Genomic DNA, 21,949 nt, shown 5'->3' with positions numbered 1-21,949 from the left:
GGAAATAAAAAAAAACAGCAGCCTGAGAATAGTCCCCAATATTTATACAGATATACCAACAATTTTTGTTTCCATTTTACATAACCGTGTACTACCTTGTTCGCAGCGTGCTATTTCTGTACATGTTACTCACGGCGCCTACAGGTAGAAAAACCACAGCGTCTCCAGTTGTCAACTTCCAATCATTCCTCGCATCTGCTTGTTGTTACGACTAACACTTGGTATGACTAATGTTAGCTAAGCGTGCTAAAACGAGTGGACTTCGGCAAGAGACAAGTGCACCACTGCTGTTCGCTTCCAGGAACATGAACTATAGTTTACATGAACTATTCCCTTTTTTCCGTCTGCGCACATATGTTTATTTTACCAAAGAAAGGTTAAAATTGAAGATCTTTGTAATAGGATAATTACCAAACGCAACAAGAGACTTTGTTATGATTGCGGTTTCCGAAGCTCAACAAACTTGGGTTTGCGTGGGAAGGAATTCAGTCGCTAATAAAACCTTCAATAAAGTCGGCTGCCGGAACGATTTTGGGATTTGAGTGGCCAGACTGTAGTGCAAATTACGTGCCTCTGGTCAGCCTTTCCGGGCCATGATACAGTCCAATACAGATGTAGACTATTCTCTCGTATATGGGCTCATTACCCATAAGCCAGTCTTTATACAAGCACTGGGCATACTGGCCGGCCTGTGCACACTCGTACCTTGACCTCAGCGACCAGACTCTCAGCACAGAGATAATAGGATAATAGGTCATCGGGTGTTCCATTTTCAGATGTCTGTCCGTTTAACTAAATTCAATGGCAAGTCCTAATGGAATAAATGTCACCATGCCTTGTATACCATGGAGAATTAGGGTGAAATAATCAATGCTTCGTTGGCTTTTCTTTTTCTACGACTAAGAGTTTAGGTGTTGGGATTACGTACCATTTAACTTCCGGCTGGCTTCAGAGTCGACTCGTCGTCGTTAATGGGCAGCTTGTCGGATGGCCTGGCCGTGATCGACGTATCGTTTACTGAAACGCTTCGCTAAATCTCAAGGTCCTGATTTTGTGACCAAATCTTCAAATTCTGTATAAGACAAAAGTACGCATCATCGACTGGGATGTCATGACATCTCCAGACCACGCATCATATCTTCATCTGAATAGTTTTCTTACATTTTTATCATTAGCCTACACTTAATTTACCTCTGCTGATGTAATATAAGTCTGATTTTTCAAGCAATATATAAAATCTATATTTGGAAATTTGTTGATGCTTCCTTCTACCGATATTGGATTTCTTCATTAGCTAACCCGGACAAACCATATGTGGGAATGATTCATCGTTTTCAATTTGCCACCTTACGCAAGTGGCTGTGGGTAGAAGCGGCTACTCAAATTCCACATAGCAGACAGTCTGCACATGGTATTATTTTGATCATGGTAAATATGATTCAATTTATTCAGTCTGTGAAAATTAAGGTGGGTTTATGAGATACATTTAATCCGTATTGGTGTGTTACTCACGTCTTGTCTGAATGATACTACGTCTCCCACACTGGCACATTTGGCTGGAAACCTGCCTGATACTTGTAACGTACAGTGTTTATCTCTCTGAACTACAATGAGTTATATTTATGGCCAGTCAGAATGTTCTGACAAAGTGGGACATGATACCTCTTATCTTCGATATGGTGTTCCACTGAAACTGGGTATCACTAGATCGGTATGGAATTTGGCTTCTTACGGAAGCCGATAGAGGGTCTTTCGCTTCCTCCACCTTTCTCATACGGACGCGGCATTGAGGTAACTGGGTTGCGAAGCGACTTAACGAGGTAACGAAGTGGCAAGGTAGCGATGCGAGGCAGCGTGGTAGCGAGATTAACAGGCCTTTCCAAAGGGCGAGGCAGCGAATTAGTGAGGTAGCAAGGTGGGGAGCAGTTATTATAATCACTTTAGTGTCAGGCTGAGGCATACACCGCGTGCATGTTGGCTTCTTGAGACACCTGGCCGGATGTGATGCCGGTTAAAATCAACACACTTTAATTGCTAGATTCTGGATCTATTACATAATAGTCCCAGTTAAATCAGTACTTCTGTTTTCCTGAGATGTGAAGGGAAGCTATGGGAATTGGCGTATACAGTGGCCGCTTTTCCTTCCATCATTGTCCGTCATATTAATCTTGACTGCGCCATATTTCAGTACTGGTTGGTGGTAGGAAACTGAAATTTGACTTATTCTTTATTTAAACAGATTTATTTATTTATTTACTCAATCGTTGCTTTTCGTCGTTCTCAAGAAAATTTCACTTATACGAAGTTAGTCAACATTATGCTGGAAGGAAACCAGACAGAACCGCGGAAAACCTACGACCAGACCTTCCCGTGTACGACCAGTGTGGTAGCCGGTCAGGGCTGGTCTTGAACTCACAGGGGCCGCACTGGATCGAGGTTCTTGGGTCCTTACGCCGCACTAGCAAGCTAACCTCATCGGCCACTGAAATTTGAGTGACGTAGTCGTGTTGAGTGATGTAATACTTAATAAGGCAGCTGGGTGCAAGAACCCATCTCAACCAAACTTACACCCAGTGTAGGCTTCAGACTGACAGTAAAGTGATTATAATAACTGCCCCGCACCTCGCTTCGTTGCTGCCTTGTTACCTCGCTCTCTCGTTGTCTCGCTACCTCGCTACCTCGCTATTTCGTTACCTCGTTACCCCGCTTCACTACATCGTTACCTGGCTTCGCTACCTAGTTACCTCTCTACCTTGACCTGTATTAGAAATGTCGAGGTGGTAAAGTGTCCTCTATCGGCTTCCATAGCTTCTACAAGGAGACATTGTCGTGAAATGGCCAATGCAAGTTGAAAGATATATTAAACCCCAATACAGAAAGAAAAAAAGATAAATCGTGTTGAACTATGGAATTCAATAGGAACATCGCGATGCACATTGTTATCTCCGAGGCATATCACATGTCTTCTTGGAACCTCAGCCCCATTATACAATGATATTTGCCTTGGACGACTGGAAATACAACCTTTCGCTATAAATTACATTACAGTACAACTGCCGTAAGTGACGACAAATTCTTAAAAATGTTGTGTTGCCATTACATTTAATATATAATGACATTAAAACAAGGAAAAGGGACCAGGCCTCGGGCATTATGCAACAATACAATATACAAGACTGCAGGACAGGGAGTAAAACCTGTAGTTGAATGAATAATTGGCATATGGTCACATGTATTTCCGGTGAAATCCGGAATCTCGTCTATTTACATCAGTTGTGGTTTTATTCCAATTATTCATGAATGTGCGTAAAAAGATAGCGGCGTAAACACCCTTAACGCCTTGGTTTACGCGGAATTAGGTTAAAAAACAGTGATGTTAGTTGTAGTTTATTAGGCGTCACTGGTCTAGAATTGCTCAAAATGCTGTGTTCTCATTACATTTAATTTACAATAACATCATAAAAATAACAAGGTATAGGCAATATCATGCATAGAGGTTCAATGCAGGAATACAGAATAGAATACTATAGGGAATAAAACCAAAACAGTGATAACAGTCTGTTCATGTATATGCCTATAATGTCGTAACATATGCGCTCCATGTCACCATGGCTTAAGGACCCGGAAAGTCCAAGGACCCAAAACGATATGAGAGGCAATGGTCATCCTAGCCTGGACAAGAATGGCCATTGACCATTAGTCAGCATCTGTCATCTACAAAGTGGATACTTAAAGGTTCGGTATCTAGTGATCTATTTATTTACTTATTTATTTATTTATTTATTTGATTGGTGTTTTACACCGTACTCAAAAATATTTCCCTTATACGACAGCGTTCATCATTATGGTGGGAGGAAATCGAGCAGAGCCCGGCGGAAACCCACGACCATCCACAGGTTGCTGGAAGACCTTCCCACGTACTCTAGGGCCCTAAGTGTTGGTTATAGAAAATTTGGATTGTTCTTAAAAAGTTTACACGTTCAGTGGTCCAGCACTTTGTCCATTATGCATGTTGAGATTTCACTTAAAGGCATTCAGAATACTCGCGGATTGGCTCCTGTGGAAGATAAACAATCTAGCTTAGATTTATTCGATACGCATTCAAGTGAAACCAATGCCAGGCGCCTTATTCCAGGGTCACCCCATATGTCCGCTATATGCCAATCAGCGTCAATTCTGTGTTCCTTTAAATAGAACTGCCGGTGGGGATTTTGGGTCAACTGGCCTTTACCGTATATTTCTTTTTCATATGCATGAGAACCGACGGACTTCTTGAACAGTAAACTCAGAATTTTTTAATCCCTTCTGCTCATAGCTGGATGACCGCTTGTTAACTGGCCAACAAATGACACAGGGAGAAAAGCAAATAAATATCTCGCCGAAACAAGCTATGGCCTTTGTTACGACCCAAACTGTCTGCGTTATAAAGAGATGGCTTGTTCGAAATACACGACAGTTTAGCCGCACAAAAAAGTAACCAAAACCAGCAGATTTTATTTTACAACAATTTATTAGGTTTAACAAGAACAGATAACAAGACTTTTACAAATACTAAAGTACTTAAGTTTAACAAGAAAGGATAGCAGTATCTATACAAATACTAAAGTACTTACAACGGTGCCAAGTCCAAACGGACGCATATATTCCACAATGCTGAAAACCATACAAGCATAAATGCACAGAGGCAATATTCTTAAGAGGGAAAATCCACAGTATAACTGAGTGTATGACGAAATATACACAAAATTCCACAGACAGGGTCCGTGTACTAATAAGTACTGTGTACACAAGAGCACAAATTAAATATACAAGTTCGGACTGAAAAAGTGCTCGGTGGAGATAGGATATAACAAAGCCAGGGGCTATAAAGACACCAAAAGTCAGCACAAAAGGCCTACTAAGGTAACACACAGCGAAAGCATCCAAAACTCTCAATAATTCCTTTCTCCTCTTCGACCTGCTTTCATAGGTCTTATATAGACTGGTGGAATTTTCTAGAATAAGAAAACTCCTGAACACTTGTTGTAAACAAACAGGCCCCGAACTGAGCGTATTCTGGAACATTCTAAGGCAGAGGCAGACAGTAGGCCCTGAACTCAGCATATGTAAACAGTGGCAAGCTAAATTTAGAAGCTGACGGCAGTTGTGCACATAACACCTTACACTATTAATATTGACAGTGGAATGGCGAATATGCTGCGCAATCTCGTACAAACCACAAAATCCATGAATTCTGGATGTATTTGCTGAAACTAGCAGGATTCCTTGAAGGAGGCGATGTTACAAACAGATCTTCCGGAGTGGTAAATTATATATGGTTCACGTGTCATTGCGCTGGGCTTGGCGCCAGCATGGTTCTTCCGAAAAGGCGTATGTAGACGTTCATATCCGCACAAATAACGCTGGCCCTTCGGGGAAGACTTTATCAAAATGCACATGATATTATTCACACTCTTTCCCAATAGACCAGCACAAGGCCATAGTATCGCCTACACCCACGAGACCACGTCGAGAACTATTCCCTATGCTTCTTTAATACATGTCATTTTGACATCTCGGTTTGTTCAGGGCATACTCCTGTCATCATGTAGGTCTATATATGTTCTCGCAGCGTAAACACCGTTCTTCTTTCTACAGGACTGCAGCTCCAGGGAAATCAATTTTGGCTGCCTCGGATCATTCAAGGTCTACATAAGTGAAGAGGATGTAGCCTCCACCGAGTTGTTCGAAATGACCGTAGGATGTGCTTGTTGTGTTCAGGATGTTCACCGAAACATCACATGTCGTCAGTCTCCTGAGTTTTGTAATAATCGAATAATTATTAATTGCATTTAAGACCCCACAGCGTGGACAGTGCACCATGCAGGGTCAGACTCTGTCCAGTACTTCGTCTGGGGAAATGCTAACACCATTGGTGTGTTAACGTTGTTAAGCCTATATCTAACATTACAATATTCGAACAAATTTATCAAATGTTCATTCAAACATCTGCTTAAAAATCTTCAAAAATGCTTTTAGACTCAATAAAACCAAGACACCATGCCCTTTGTTAATCGTGGCGTTTTCTTAAAATCTCAACACTTGCTTCCTAAACTCCTTGCATATTTGTATAAATGTATATATAAGGACACAAACTGCACGTTACAGTAACACGTTCATTTTATTGCCCTGCTAAATGGGATTAATGGGGCATTTCGCAAATTAAAATTATTTTATTAAGCCTGACATGGAGAAAGGATTACGTATCTTTATATGGTATAGCTTGCCCGTGTTAACGACTAACAGTAAGGATACAGGAGGCCAAGTGTTAGCAAAATTTTGTATACAAACATGTATCAAATGAAACATTTTCTCTTTTTTCACGCCGTGATATTATATATATTGTAAATATTTCACACAAAACGCTGTGTGGACCGGCATCACACTTTCATGCGTGGGCTAAGTATGGTTCAGACATGTTAAGAACTTATGACGCAAATAAAAACCTAACCCCAATGAAAAATATATTTCCTCAGCGCACCATATGTCCTTTTGACAGACATTTACAAGCTTTTATTACTGAGTCTTATTTTTCAAAATACGCGTGTATCATAAAAACAATACGTCGAAAAAAAAATAATGCCATCGCTCTTGTTTCAGACTTGGGATCACCTGCGTTGGACACATGTAATAAATGAGGGCTTTCCATATGAAATGCCAGAGAGGGATTCATTTCCAGAAGACCAGCCCACTCGCTGTGCATATATATATATATAAGCAGTGGCAGCGCAAATCACTCTTGTAGTTAGACGTGACTTTTGTCTAACAATATTTCACCTTGTACTGCCCCCTGGGTACCATGTGTCATTTAAGCTAATAGGCTTCCAAGATGGGTTCCCTAGAAATGTCTATTATTTGTACGAGAACTGATTATCTCTACGTCAGCGCACGGTATGGTTTTGGTCAGAACTGATAAAATCTCATATTGGCGACTTTCAACATTTCCATCCTGAAGTCATTTAACTGTTTCCATCGCCGGTATTTGCAGATCAAATTATTGACTGCAGATTTCTTAAAAGTTTTTGGGTGTTATATTTGTCCGTGCTATTTCAAGTCTTCCACAGATTGGATCAGAATCTGAAAGAAAAATCCGTTTGCATTATTGTGTTTCGCTCTCTTCGAAACCAAGCTGATGGTAACAGTGGCACATTGTCTGGGTTTCCGATATGCCAGCAGAATGCAGTGATTTGCGAGCGGATGGCCATGTCCCTTTATCCATAGAGACTGACAGGGTAGATTTTAAAAGTAGATATTGGCTGGAAAACTAGTGTCATGAATGGAATTGATGCGTGCATAACAAGTCAGTTTGAATTATATGTGACAGGCTGTGGTCCAGGACGTCATTTATGTAAGTCTGAACCACGAAGCAAAGGCCCTTGTCTATTAAATACAAATGAGGAAAGGCTCTACAGGTAATGTACTCGTCTTATCGTTAACATATCGTGGATAGCATTCCTTGTCCATAAGCATGAACTAACATTGCTGTCTCTTGATATTTTTCCATTGTGCAAGCAATGTGCGTTTTCGAAGTGATTTATCTGTATTTTCTTTTATCAAACAAAAGGGAACATTTAACATTAGGATGCTTAGTTTCTACATGCCAGTCCCTGTAAGGGACTGTAAGGGCAAATAGATTTTGAAGGAAATAGAGGGAAAGTGTAGGCCTACAACAGAGTAAAATAAGTAAAATGTGAACACAATTAATACATGCAAGGTAAAACCATTGTAAGGAAGAGAATGCTTTAGAGAGAGATCAAGTTTTAAGCTGATCTGCGAAATACTGATAGTAACTGTTGATGTTAAGAAACCTCAAATTCTCACGAGAGACGATACTAAAGTAAAGAAGTTACGAACCATCGGCGCATGAATGTTTGCCGCTCAGATTGTGCAGCAATTTTGAAAGCCGCTATTAAATGACTCACAATCTTAGCCTCGAAGTACAGTCTCATAACTGAGTTCTCGGACACCGGATGTCTGGTTGCTTTTGTAAACAGTTGCGATGAAATCACGACCGAGGTAGCTATATTTGTATTTTTTACAGCTTTAAGTTATTCATGTACTACGAGTTCAAGTTTTGAATTTAATTTCATACCCAGAAAATCGACAGTTTTCTCTGCATTATTGAAAACTGTTGGCTCCTTCTCTTTTACATGTTACCAGCTTTAATTACTATTTTCATATTTTCTTTCTTACATATTCCTTTGGGAATTGATGTTATAGGTTGTGTCAGAAATGAATCTTGCAATTATCAACTTGGAACGCCTGTTCATGGTTTACGAGTGGTATACGAATGTCGGACGACGCTTAGATGCAATGCGTTATCTCCGGGTGCACGTAGAATCGCCGTCTGTAGTCGGCCGTCCACACCTGTGTCCAGGCACCAACGCTTTATCATCGTCTACAATCGGACATCGTCATCTGTAATCAGACACCAGCGCGGTATCACCACCTGTACTCGGACATCCACACCTGTGTCCAGATACCAACTCTTTATCATCGTCTGTAGTCTGATATCCTCACCTGTGTTCAGACACCAACACGGTATCACGGCCTGTACTCGAACATCCACACCTGTGTCCAGATACCAACGCTCTATCATCGTCTGTAGTCGGAGATCCTCACGTGTCTTCAGACACCAACGCGGTATCACCGCCTGTACTCGGACATCCACACCTGTGTCCAGATACCAACGCTCTATCATCGTCTGTAGTCGGAGATCCTCACGTGTCTTCAGACACCAACGCTTTATCACCGGCCGTACTCGGACATCCACACCTGTGTCCAGATACCAACGCTCTATCATCGTCTGTAGTCGGAGATCCTCACGTGTCTTCAGACACCAACGCGCTATCACCGGCCGTACTCGGACATCCACACCTGTGTCCAGATACCAACGCTCTATCATCGTCTGTAGTCGGAGATCCTCACGTGTCTTCAGACACCAACGCGGTATCACCGCCTGTACTCGGACATCCACACCTGTGTCTAGATACCAACGCTCTATCATCGTCTGTAGTCGGAGATCCTCACGTGTCTTCAGACACCAACGCGGTATCACCGCCCGTACTCGGACATCCACACCTGTGTCCAGATACCAACGCTCTATCATCGTCTGTAGTCGGAGATCCTCACGTGTCTCCAGATACCAACGCGGTATCACCGCCTGCACTCGGACATCAACACGTTATGCCTGTACTCGGACACCAACACGTTATCATCGGTACTTTGTACAACGCCCCCTATGTTTACTTTTACATCTCCAGCTGCGACTATTTTGGAACAACGTATTACGGTGGACTGGTATTAAATAATGTCACCTTGACAGCTAAAAAGTAGATTAGACCCGAGATCTCAGAGCCATAAAAGTTGAGGCCAGTTGTGTAGTGTACCTCCTTATATATAAACATAACGGTTTATCTGGAAAAAAAACTATCGTCTTGCCGTAAACAGAAAAAATAGAGTAAAAGCCATTTCCACTAACGTATGTGGGCGATAATGATTAAAAATAAGCGTCAAGTCCGACATTCCTATACCATTCGTAGTCCGTAAAGGGCGTTCCAAGTCGATAATCCCCAGATCCACTTCCAAAACAACGTTTAACACTAACTCCCAAAGACAAAGGTATGTAAGAAATTATACAAATAAGAAATAAAGCCGGTAACACACACAAAATTAAGACCGTGAAAAGAGGAATGGGTCTGTCACCGTATTCTTTTCTCTATCCTTATCCAGTGGCACACTGCTAAGAGGACATTTCTTTCTCTACACGTAGTTTGTGCTTGAATTGCTATTTATGTTGTCCTCTAGCAAATTTATCCCTCAAAGCTGGATACTGACGATCACTGCTGCTGTGCGATATTGTACTGGGTCACATAGGTTAGCAGTTAGCGGTTGTTGCCGAATACTTAAAACCACGTGGATGCCACTTACCACCATTCAGCGTGCCTGTAAAAAATCTAAACGTTTTCATGCAATAAAAATTTTACCGATTAGGCTGAAATCTGTCTTTTTTTCATCATACTATAAACTCGCTTCATGTTAGGAGGACGCCAATGGACGAAGTGTTGAAATCTTAGAGAATAACTACACACATCTTTGTCTTGCCGAGGAACATTTTATGGTGCAATGATACCAAAAATGCTATTTCCACTGCTGCTACATTCTACATTTACATTGTAAGTTTGGAATAATTGTAAATATTTTTGATGTGATGCAAATGGATATTTTTTGTATGAATGTTCTGTGAATTAGAGCCCACTGTAATGGGATAAAGTGTTCATGCCATACGAGAGGTTGATTTAGTTCATTTTCCGGTCTAACTATTGCAACAAGACAGATATAGTGGAACAGTATATAAGGTCAGATGATTGACAACTGTTAAAAAAAACTAACAATGGTCGTTTCCAAACACAAAAAAATGTACAGCAATGACATAAAGCTGCAGCGTACTTAATACACCATTTCAATGGACTGCGTCATTTGTGTCATTTTATCCAGAAAGGTGCAGTGACAGACAAGCATTCACATCCTGTAATACGTATACTGCCTTGTTTTCTTATGCACCAACAGCTTGTCTACCAATAGCCTACACTATTATGGTCGTTGCAGTAAAATTATCAGGTTTCATTTTTTCCGCTGAGGTTCCATGGAAACAAGAAAGGTTTGAAATTTATTAATACAACGACCACACAGTTGCCAAGCGGAAAGTGCTTTATCTTCAAAAGCAATGACGCATTTACTGCCCTGTCCTTCTTTGAAAACAGTTTCCGCTATGAAGCTCATGGTTGCAATCTTTATGATGACAGTTACCTCCTCTTCATTTCCTGTCCCATGTGACGGACAGTCTGTGTTCTGCAGCCTATCATAACTATCTGTCTCGGCCCGGTGACTGTTCACTGGGACCAGAGAGTTATACAAGTCAACTACACTGACACCACCATGCACCTAAATCGTCACAGAAAAGTATTGCCATTTTTGTAATATTTACCGACGATTTCCATTATTTATATATTTTTTTTAGAAATAGACAAAAGATATCCATAACTTTGAACTTTGCAACAACTATTTTTCCTGGTTACAGAACCACTATGCTAATGTTGACACGTTGGTCACTCCATCACAAGGGTAACACTTGACGGACGTTTGTACAGAAAAACTGATTGCTCCCAAGCCAATTGCTCATTAGTATTCCACAAGATGTTGGTGGATTAAACAAATTTCTGCAACAAAGTGGCCTAAATCCAATTATCCTACATAACCAAATCTAATTTACACAGATGAGTTATAAATTAGTTTGCCTGTCCTAAGAACTTTTTTCCTTCAAAGTTTTTTTACTATCTGAAATATTTGCCGTTGCTTCACCGGTAACTTTGAACAAATTTTTGAACATTCTATTTTAGAACCATTGTATGCAGTGGGACAATGTCACGTTCATTCATCAACGTCTGTTTGTTAACTGTGTTTGACATATCCACTCAGTCTAATTTACTGAACCACAATTGCGCGAAATGCATACATTGATCTTTACCGCGAGGAAAACTGTTGTTGAATGATACTAAAGGATAGAGCACAAGGCTCCGATAGGCAACATTGTAACGATGTATCATTCCGTCACAGTTTGGCAAGAATGAAAATTTCTGCCTTACTGACCACAGTGAGCACATTTCATAAAGTTTTTCATATCTTTTTCATTACAGAAGATGGACGAAATACATGTAGTAAGTTCACTCATGACATCTTCGGGAGTCTGTAAATAGGAATTCAAACAACTGGGTGTTAGAACTTTAAAATAAAGAAATATGTAACCAGACGGGTTTGCTGCTTTCCTTGCGAAGTCAAATTATTGACTTCAAATATTATTGGCAACGGTAATTCTATCTAATTATTTTAAGTTCAAGTCCAGCTCATGCTGTCTTCCTCTACGGCCGTAAGTTCGAAGGTCCCTCAGCATCCTGTGGATGGTCGTGGGTTTCCCTCGGGCTCTGCCCGGTTTCCGCCCACCATAATGCTGGCCGCCGTCGTATAAGTGAAATATTCTTGAGTACGGCGTAAAACACCAATCAAATAAATAAATAAATAGATCTAATTATTTTATTGGTGTTCTGCGTTTCACTTATATAACGGCGGAAACCAAGCTTGAGTGCGGAAACTACTGCATTTCGTCTGGCGACTGACAATCACGCTGGCTTAAAGCCGCCACCGAAACTCGGGGGAAAGCGTTAAACCTATTATTATTCACGATGATTAGAATTGATATTAACGCCTTTGAGGATAATTTCTAGGTTTCATAAGATAACCAAACTGCTGCATAATTTGTTTCTGTGATAAATCATACTACACAAAACAAAAACGTCCTCAGTAACTGAAACGTCTTAGCTGGCACTATTGCTAACTGAGGAAAAATCATCATAAAATACATTTTGCATTGACAAAATGTTACACTGAACGGGTACACTAAGACAGATTTGAATTGTCTGATATATCATGTGGAAGGCTGCAGCTATATACTCAGGTCTCATAGATAAGGTACAGCACCACAGTGCGTTCGATATGAGGGACTATCGTTGTTGCGTATATGAGGGGTCCTGCGTGGCTCTGTCAGGGTTAGGTAAACATTTAGGCAACAGCTCGCTGTTAACCTTGGCCACCAGTGATGAAAGGATGTTTTTTCGATCAATACTAAGAAAGAGTAATGTCTAGCAGACTTGGGTGCTGAATCGGAAATTGATGGTCCATTTCATACTTTCGTCCACATCAGTGACTCCGTCAAATAATTCCAGAGAAAGGGTTCCATCTGGTACATGATTTTTGTCACAATGTGCCGAACCGTCCCAGGGAATCTATCGTTCCCAGGAAGCTATAATACACCTCTGAACGAGCGGAAAGCTAAATCAGAGTTCTTACACGCAAAATGGCTGTACAAATTCCAGTTAAAGGCGATATGCACATTTACCCCAGTAAGATGAATTTTGGAAAGACATTTTGGAAAGTGGCATTTTCGTGAGGTAAAAGGTTTTAGATGAAGATAAATGTCCACTGTTTCCAAGGATTTGTCTCTCCTTATCTCACATTTGCTTTAGTGGGGAAACGACGAAAAACGTCTCCACGCCAATTCAATTGTAACTGTTTTCACATAACGGGGAAGCTGTTCCGTCTAAGGCAGTTCGGGCCCATCTATATAGAGTATAACTCACTCCTGCCTTTGCAATGGATTTGTGGTCAAATTTATTTATTTATTTGATTGGTGTTTTACGCCGTACTCAAGAATATTTCACTTATACGACGGCGGCCAGCATTATGGTGGGAGGAAACCGGGCAGAGCCCGAGGGAAACCCACGACCATCCGCAAGTTGCTGACAGGCCTTCCCACGTACGACTGGAGAGGAAGCCAGCATGAGCTGAACTTGAACTCACAGCAACCGCTTTGGTGAGAGACTCCTGAGTCATTACGCTACGCTAGCGCGCTGAAGGAATGAGTCACGGAGGCCTCAACGATTTGTGGTCAAACTAGCTACGACAAGTTGTGGTCACGTTGAAACAAATGCCAGTCGGATTTGACTCGAGTCACCGTTTCGAAGGAAACGTACCCCAATTTTATTTTTTTTTATATTTATTTCACTGTAATTTTACGCCTTACTCCGGAATATTTCATGTATTTATTTGATTGGTGTTTTACGCCGTAATCAAAGGATATTTCACTTGGACGACGGTGGCCAGCATTATTGTGGGAATATCATATTGGTCACTGTATGTGCCTTGTCAGCACTAACCCCAAACTAACTTGCCAGGAGAGGAGCCTATTACACAACGAGCTCATGTCTCGTCAGACGACTCAAGTTTTTTTTAAAATAAAAGTCTCTCTTCAACATCGGGAAGATATCCATATTCTAGTTTCAACCAGAAAGCCATATTCAAGTGCTCTTTTGGGAGCCTCCGTGGCTCAGTTGATTAGCGCGCTAGCGCAGCGTAATGACCCAAGAGTCTCTTACCAATGCGGTCGCTATGAGTTCCAGCTCAAGCTGGCTTCCTCTCCGGCCGTACGTGGAGAAGGTCTTCCAGCAGCCTGCGGATGGTCGTGGGTTTCCCCCGGGATCTGTCCGGTTTCCTCCCACCATAATGCTGGCCGCCGTCGTATAAGTGAAATATTCTTGAGTACGGCGTAAAACACCAATAAATAAATAAATCAAGTGCTCTTTTCATTTTAATTGACATTGTGAATCTCTAACACGAGAAAACATTTATGAAAGAAATGTACTTGAAAGCAAAGATAATATGCACCAATGTACTACTAGATGTCTTCAAACTGTGTGAAATTAAATACACTCATCATCAACTTATTTATTTCTTTCACTCGTATTTAATGCTGTAATGATGCATTTTTCACTCATGTAACGGCGGACAGGTTTTGTCTGTGGAGGATACAGGAGTGCCCAGAATAAAGCTCCGTCTTTAACGTACAGCCTATGGCAATTCAAAGCGACGATGAGTGCAAGTAAAAAAATCAAAGACTTAAAGTACCGATCTAAAATGGCACACAAAAACGTGGCATGTGTGTGAGGTCTAGGACTCTCCTACTTGCTCTTCACTCACGGCACAGAACTTGGCGAGTCTTCGTACGTGAAGAGTTGGGTTTTGCATCTTGTCTTCATTTCGAAGTGTAACTGACGTGAATAATCCTGAGAATTAAGCTTGGGAGAAGGGGAAGGTCTGAAGTCCACCATTACCGACAGGTAATCAATAGCCGCCAGCGTGCGTAAAGAGAGGTTTTCTGCTGTTTGTGTATACACGACCTTTAGGAAACCTCCTTCAACTGATTCGAATGGGAGCTTTTTGGTAAGCGACAGGTTAGACCTAGCAGAGAGCAGGAGCATTGTGTAGAAGTGGAAGCCTCACTTTCGGTACAAATAGATATTCTTTGACCAGGATACTCGCGCCTTTCCTTGCTGCGCATGCCTGGCGAGTCTTGAGCCTGTAGCATCAACTGTTTCAGGCAGCAGATGGGAAATTCATAAACAGTTGTTAGCTGGAAGAATTCCACGCATCACTTTGCTCCAGAATGGAAAAAGAATCAGTAAACCAACGAAAAGCTTCTGTATCTTCTCCTTTTGCGAGTAAGAGGGAGAAATTGCATTTTCGCCAGCTAAACACATGGACTGAGCTTGACACTCATTGACATGAGCTAATATATATGCCTTCTTATTTTCCTAATACAAAGCAAATGTTTTTAAATCGGTAAACACGAAGTTTTTCCGAGCCATTTGCCTAATTGAATCACGTTAAAAAATGCCGGCACCATAAAATTTATTTTGCGAACAGCATCTGGAAGGAGCACCTGCCGTTGTAATGAATAGCAAGCTTCTTCACAATTCGAGAATCCATTTTCTTTTGCCCATATGTCTTTGTATATTTACGTAAACATTTCATGAAAGGGTACTTATCACTTTGATAGGTTGCAGTGGAAAGGTTTAAGCTCTTCTGCGTGCTGAAAGCACCTGCAAGGAAGACAAACAGACAATTGACGGAAGGTTTCCGTTCACTTTATTTGCGAATTCTCTTTGATTTCCCCTGAGTTTTCGCCTCGGCTTGTTATCCATGCATCAACAACACACAGCCAGGCTTGAAGCAGATAATGGGAATGAACAGTTTAAATGTAATCATTATCCGGCCTTAAGGGAATACATCTATCCTTCATGGCAGTCCCTGGTCGAATAATTACACAATACGAACAACACTAGCAGCTTTGCGGTAAAAACAATTCCCTGTGAAAATAGCCCTAGAGTTTACCCCTATGTCAAAGTAACCGGCAGCGTCTCTTGAGTTTTAGAATTATCCACCTCAAAGTAACAATTTGCGATGTAATTGACAACGACTGAAAATCTTTCCTCGTTGTTTTTCGTCCCTAACATTGTAATCACTGTCAGGAAGTCTTAAAGTGGACACTTTTTTACTTTGATGCAATACAATCGCTGAAATTGTAGGGAGATAAAACCAAGGTAAAAAAGTTTGTCATCTAGTTTAGTCTCTAGTTTACGATGGGAATTAGAAGTGAATTGTTTACAGAAAGTTGTAATTAGGATCCTGTTGCAAATCTCCATCAGAGATCCAGCACAGGGCAGTATTTTGCTCTTTTTACTGAAAAAAAAATGTCTTTTTTCTGTTCTGTTTGAGCTGATAAGCAGCGGTTCAGCTATAAGGCATGCATGTATAACTAAGCATAGCTAAGCATGTAAAACAAGGCCGCTATTTTAGTACCACGTTAAACGCCAAGCTTACGTACATACATACTATATTGATGCATCGCTACATCGCCGATTTTCTCGTCTGTAACAATATTCTAGTGTAGTTATGGTCACTTCGTGATGGTCGTAAATGCTTTTTGCTTCATTATCTCTATCACAGTCATGTGCGGCTTTATTCCTTGGCCCCTGACCACCATATTGCGATGAACTCCGAAAGAAGAGCAGGCGGTCTTTTGTTTCTTCAGTGTTAAAGAAACTCGCTGACAAATGAGGATCCAGATCATGGGTATAGAAGTGTGCTATACGAAAACTTTATAGTTTGATCTGCTGTCACGTTTTTTAAAATAATAGGAATCATCTTCTGACATGCGTTGTTTTATATTCTTCTTTGTTTTTAGAGCACAGTTTTCGGTCGTACAAGGCAGTCACGGATAACAAAGATCAAAATTCAATGAGCTATGCAAAAAGAATATCCTTGGGCATAAAACCACTCCAGAAGGCTGCTTATTTCAACTGACACGTGATAGGGTTTGTGTTTTGTTCCTAGTGCTAGGAATCAGAACCAGTTTTTGGTAATTATTTTGATATCTTTCTTTCGGGTCCAAGTAAGACAAAAGAACTAACCCGGTCTTCATTACCCTTAACTTATCACATTTTATGGATTTTTTAACGACTGAGTAATAGGGTCTCCATCCTCGCATTAAATGCCTGTCTGTCACCTTCTTGATCTCACCCTTCTTTCAACAACTCAGCTTTCAACTCAACTTATATTTTTAGGGTAACACTCTATAACATTTTCTCGCAGAATGACATCTGCCAGTTGCATTGGTTCTTGTTTCAGTTTTAAGTTACACAAGAAGTTGTTACTATAGAATTTAAAAATGGAAAGTTTTGTTTTTTCTATTCATTAGAAATCTGAGTAATATTTGCCCGTATTAAAAAGAATGTGTCCAAAACTCACGCATATAGCCCTTTCAATGATGATGAGTACGGCATTGTTTATAACGATACGTTCATGCATTACATGTACTCGGCACGGTATGACTGAAATTTTGCCTTTGTGGCGTAATAATATAACAACTCATCCATTTGCTTATTCATTCTTCCATGTGCATGCAGCTATGTTGGCGGAGAAAAGTAAAGTTTCATGTTTAAACGATTATTCTTTTCACGTTCATAAACCCAACTTCCCCAACACTGAAATACACAAGTGCTGAACTCTGTGCACACTGTTAAAATTCTAAAAAATAATTCCCATAAACGGTTTTGGAAAAATGTGCGGCTGAGCGTACATCCTATTCAGAAAAGTTTCACTTCACACAGAAGTATACGGCGGTTAACATGTATCTTGGTAATCTTTTACCGCTCATGAGTAAACTTTTACTAAAATATTTCCTCGAAAAGTTCAGCCTATATTTGTAGTCCTCATCCATGCATGCTGCAGTAGGCCTAAACATGTACGGTAAGAGCTGAACGTTTACTCCTAATTCTAACAGTGTACAACAAATCTATGTAACGTATGCTTTAGATATATTGCCTGTTCATTAACAGCGAGCCAGGAAAATTGCTTAGTAACCCTTTGTTGTATTATCGATATTGTTATACCCATTAAATAAATCAAACATATTTCCATAGATCAAAGCCATATTTGTTGAGAATTACTTTTCAAGCATCATAACTTATTAAATTTCTAACGACCAGATGGGTACCTGCAAATTCCCCACATATTCAATATTTAACAATATTATGTTCATATTCCCTCCCTAAGCCAGTCGATGTTTTAATATTTTAGAATAGGACCATTAAGTGTCGAATTTCACAGCATGATTATGAAAAACTCGTCTGTGAAATAATGCTATGCCACAGATGTTACTTCTTAATGTTTCTGGTTCATTATCAACCTTAACGACAGAAATTTTTGGCGAAGGATGACATTCATTTGCCACTCTTATCTTCATCAGTATACTTTGGCACGTAAATATCATGTTGGTTCGTGATGTCTGACTATATGAATATAACGAGCCTAGTTCGACATAATTCAAAAATGCTCTTAAATGTCCTGGCAGACACTTCCTCGGTGTAATTTCCAAAAACAACTATATGAAATAATTATTATTTTTGAAGATGACAGAAAAGATGTAGATGTATCTGGAATAAATAAATTGTATCCGAATTGTATCACTCTTAATGACAAAATACAGCCGGAAAATGTCCTTTTGATGACATATACTCAACGACATATATTGATGACATATATTCAACGACACAATAGTTCGATTTATTTTTTTAGAAGTAAAATGTTTAATAAACATCAGCTTCTACTGTAGTCTGTAGTGAATCAGAGGGTATTGACGTCATATCCATATTTTGCTTGAAATAGCCCGTTTCAAGACCCATTGGGTGAATGCATTCATAAATCTATATGTATATGGATGTTTAATGGTGAAATATAGCAGCCTATGTGACTGTGTTAACTGACATAAACCTGATCTGACGTCACTAGCCCCGATATTTTCAAAACAGGCCACTGTAAAGTACAAACGCATTTTCCTAGGTTGAAAAAATTCTAAAAAATAATTCGAACTATTTTTGTCAACAGTGTTTAATAGTCTTTCAGATGACCTCTACTCCACGTTGGTGTTTTCTTTACCTTTAAACTTTTTGGAACGTCTCTTCCGGAAGAACCCAAACGTTCTCCAAAGTGACCTGAGTGCCACATTAACAGCGTTCTGTGGACTGTATTTCATGTCCCGGAACCGATGTTGTTCTTTTGCCGCTGCTTAAAGTGCTACTCCACTTGTGCTTGTGCAAATACTCCTTTGCTCCCGTCTGTCTTATATCACATTTAGAAGCCTTGCAACTTGTGTAAGGTTATTTAATTGTGTACATCAGTTTCAAGTAATAAAACTCTTGAGACGTTTTGCCGGTGTCCTTGGCGGCTGAAAATAGACTTATCATTAGAGCAACAGAACTATGTTGCAAACAATGCCTTCAAACGACCGAATAACCTTCTTGATTAACATTCGTTATAACGGTACAAGGGTCTGGCAAATACGAACGACAGAAAATTATGTGTTCTGAACCAGCGATAAGACATTCCGCTTGTCGAGGTGATGTCGAAACGAATCTGTGTGTAAATCTTTAACACTTTATGCAATCATTCGATTTATCGCCACGACATAGCTGGGTCGTGAGGGATTCTCCCCTATAGCCGATTCTTGAAGCGTACATGCACCCTGTAGTAACACATAGTGCAAACAAGGTTGAGGACAACACGTTGCAGGGTACACTGATTCATTGAAGGGGTCTGTAACACTGTCACGTAGGGGAAAGGGATACAGATCTGACCCGCTATGTGCATTGCTGTACTTCGTTTTACCGAGGTATCCTGTAATACACAATGGCGTTCGGGTCAATGTTGTTTCCCCTGTTTGGAGAAATTGCTTTATTCGCAGATCTCGTAGGGTTGGAGAGAACAACTGTTGAAATTTGGAAATAACGTTCAATCAACGGTGTTTATTGAATGTATGAGTGCTTGGAGTCGTCTATATTGAAGGTTGCAAATATTAAATGTTTGAATCATGAAAGTTGAAAGTTCATTGCCCAGTTCCTACACAGTTTCTGTATGACTGTTATCACACAGCGGAAGTTGTCGGGTAACTTTTTGATTTGCCTTTGAAATCATATTGGGCAAAAGCAAGTCCGTGTGATGACTGAGTCAGTGGGCCCCCTTTTGGTTTCGCGACCTTGTATTTTTCTCCACTGATCCGTTAGGGCTATGAACTATAGCAAAGTTAATCCGCCATGGCACTAGAATACCTCCGCCGTTTATCATATTGGTGTTGTACACAACTGGGTGAGCTATTTAGCAAACAGGTAAACTCCCCTCCAGTGAACTATCGGCTATAGGTGAACGCAGAATGACAAACAAGTCCACGAACGGGTCTAATCCCGCGAGAATTTCGGCGTCGCTGTCTTTGTTAGCCTGTTCGCTTGGTGAAAAGAGTCCTGTCTGATGGAGTTAAATATACAATTCTTGCGACTGTCAATGTCTTCTTCGTCTGCCGATGAGATTGTGAATTCAAAGCGTCGATCAGGCTTCTGTATTTCACAATGGGATAACGAAGCTTTGTGTGGAAGCATTACATAGACACATTTCTAAGGAAAATAAACATTGTAAGAAATAGATTTCTACCAAGATGTGGTAATACAAAAATGTATGTATCTACAACTTTCTTGAGTATGAAAACCGGTTAAGGTCATCAGCGTAAACGATAGGACGATACACCTGGTATTGTGTCATCGCTTCAATTTCGTTGCATTGTTCCATTTTTAAGTCTCAGAGGGTTTCGCTGGTTGATGAAAACTAGCCCTTGTCTGATGATTGCTTGGATTCGAACTAAGCTCCCGCTGGCTTGAATGTCGCTTAACTTCTGTAGGTTTGTCATAAATCTAACAATAATCGATTCTCCCATTTACCCTCAATGCATGCTCAGGGGCTGAGCTAAGGTAGTTATTAAACTATCAGATCTTTGACCAATGAAGTGGCGTGTTCGAATCCAGCTCTTGGTGTTGTGGCTAGGACACTATATCCATTCTAAAAGATTATTAAGTTCCTTGCGAAAATCCGTTTCGGCAATCCGGTTTCCTACACCCATAATCCTGACCGCCAGTGTATAGTAGTGAAAAATGCTTGAACTCAGCGTTAATCATTTATCAATCACTCAGTCAGTTAGTCAGTCTATGGACGCTACTGATATCTAACCGTCTTCCCATTCTTGGATGTTGTTGAATAGAGCTTTAAGCAACATAACTAGGTGTTAAAATTAAGTCAAGCTTAAACATCCGGATAAACATGGTTGGAACAATACGATGAAATCTGCATATATTGTGAACACATCGGAGACTTGTGTACTAGTCAACCAATGCTACGTTCCTTCGCAAAACTGACACAATCGATTTTCCAAACTACTCGAACACTAGCCGTGCATAACAAGTATAGGTCTCCTCTGTGGGATTTAAACGAGAGAGTTGGTCCATGCGGTAATCAAACGCCCGCATGTAGACCTGTGTGGCTACATTAATGACAAGAGAGAGGGGATCTTGACTTTGACGTTCTAAATTTTCTTTCAGTGGTAGCAAAACAGAGGATGCTGATGGGTTTACACATAGTATATGTATAGCTGACCTTTGAATATATAGTGTTATGTTGCATGATATGGTCAAAAATGAATGGCTTGTACAGGACGGCTGGAAAGCATATTACTAAAATGGCCAGGTTAGTGTCGTCTGCGATTTCGAAGCATCGCCTATGTGCAGGACAAATCTGAAAATTATTTATAGCTTCTCTTTGGCATAATATCTATTAATTTTATTGCTGAATTTAGTTTCACCATCTCGGCTTTGTATATGGTCATGTCCTTTATATTAGTCTGGCAATCATTAACCCGGAAAACCCATTTTCGTTGCCAGCTGGACATCTAGACTTATTCACATATAGTTAATTTATTTTATTTTATATTTGACTGAAGTTTAACGCACGGCTCCGGGACACTTCATATCCACGAAAACGGTCACCCGAATGGGTGTGAAATCCCAGAGAAAACCATCCATTGTTGAACTCCAGCTATAACCCAAGGGGGCACAATACCGGTATAAAATCGGCTTCACTT

Source organism: Liolophura sinensis, chromosome 1, assembly GCF_032854445.1.
Source record: "Liolophura sinensis isolate JHLJ2023 chromosome 1, CUHK_Ljap_v2, whole genome shotgun sequence".
In the NCBI taxonomy this organism is placed as follows: Eukaryota; Metazoa; Mollusca; class Polyplacophora; order Chitonida; family Chitonidae; genus Liolophura; species Liolophura sinensis.
This window is presented reverse-complemented; position numbering follows the sequence as displayed.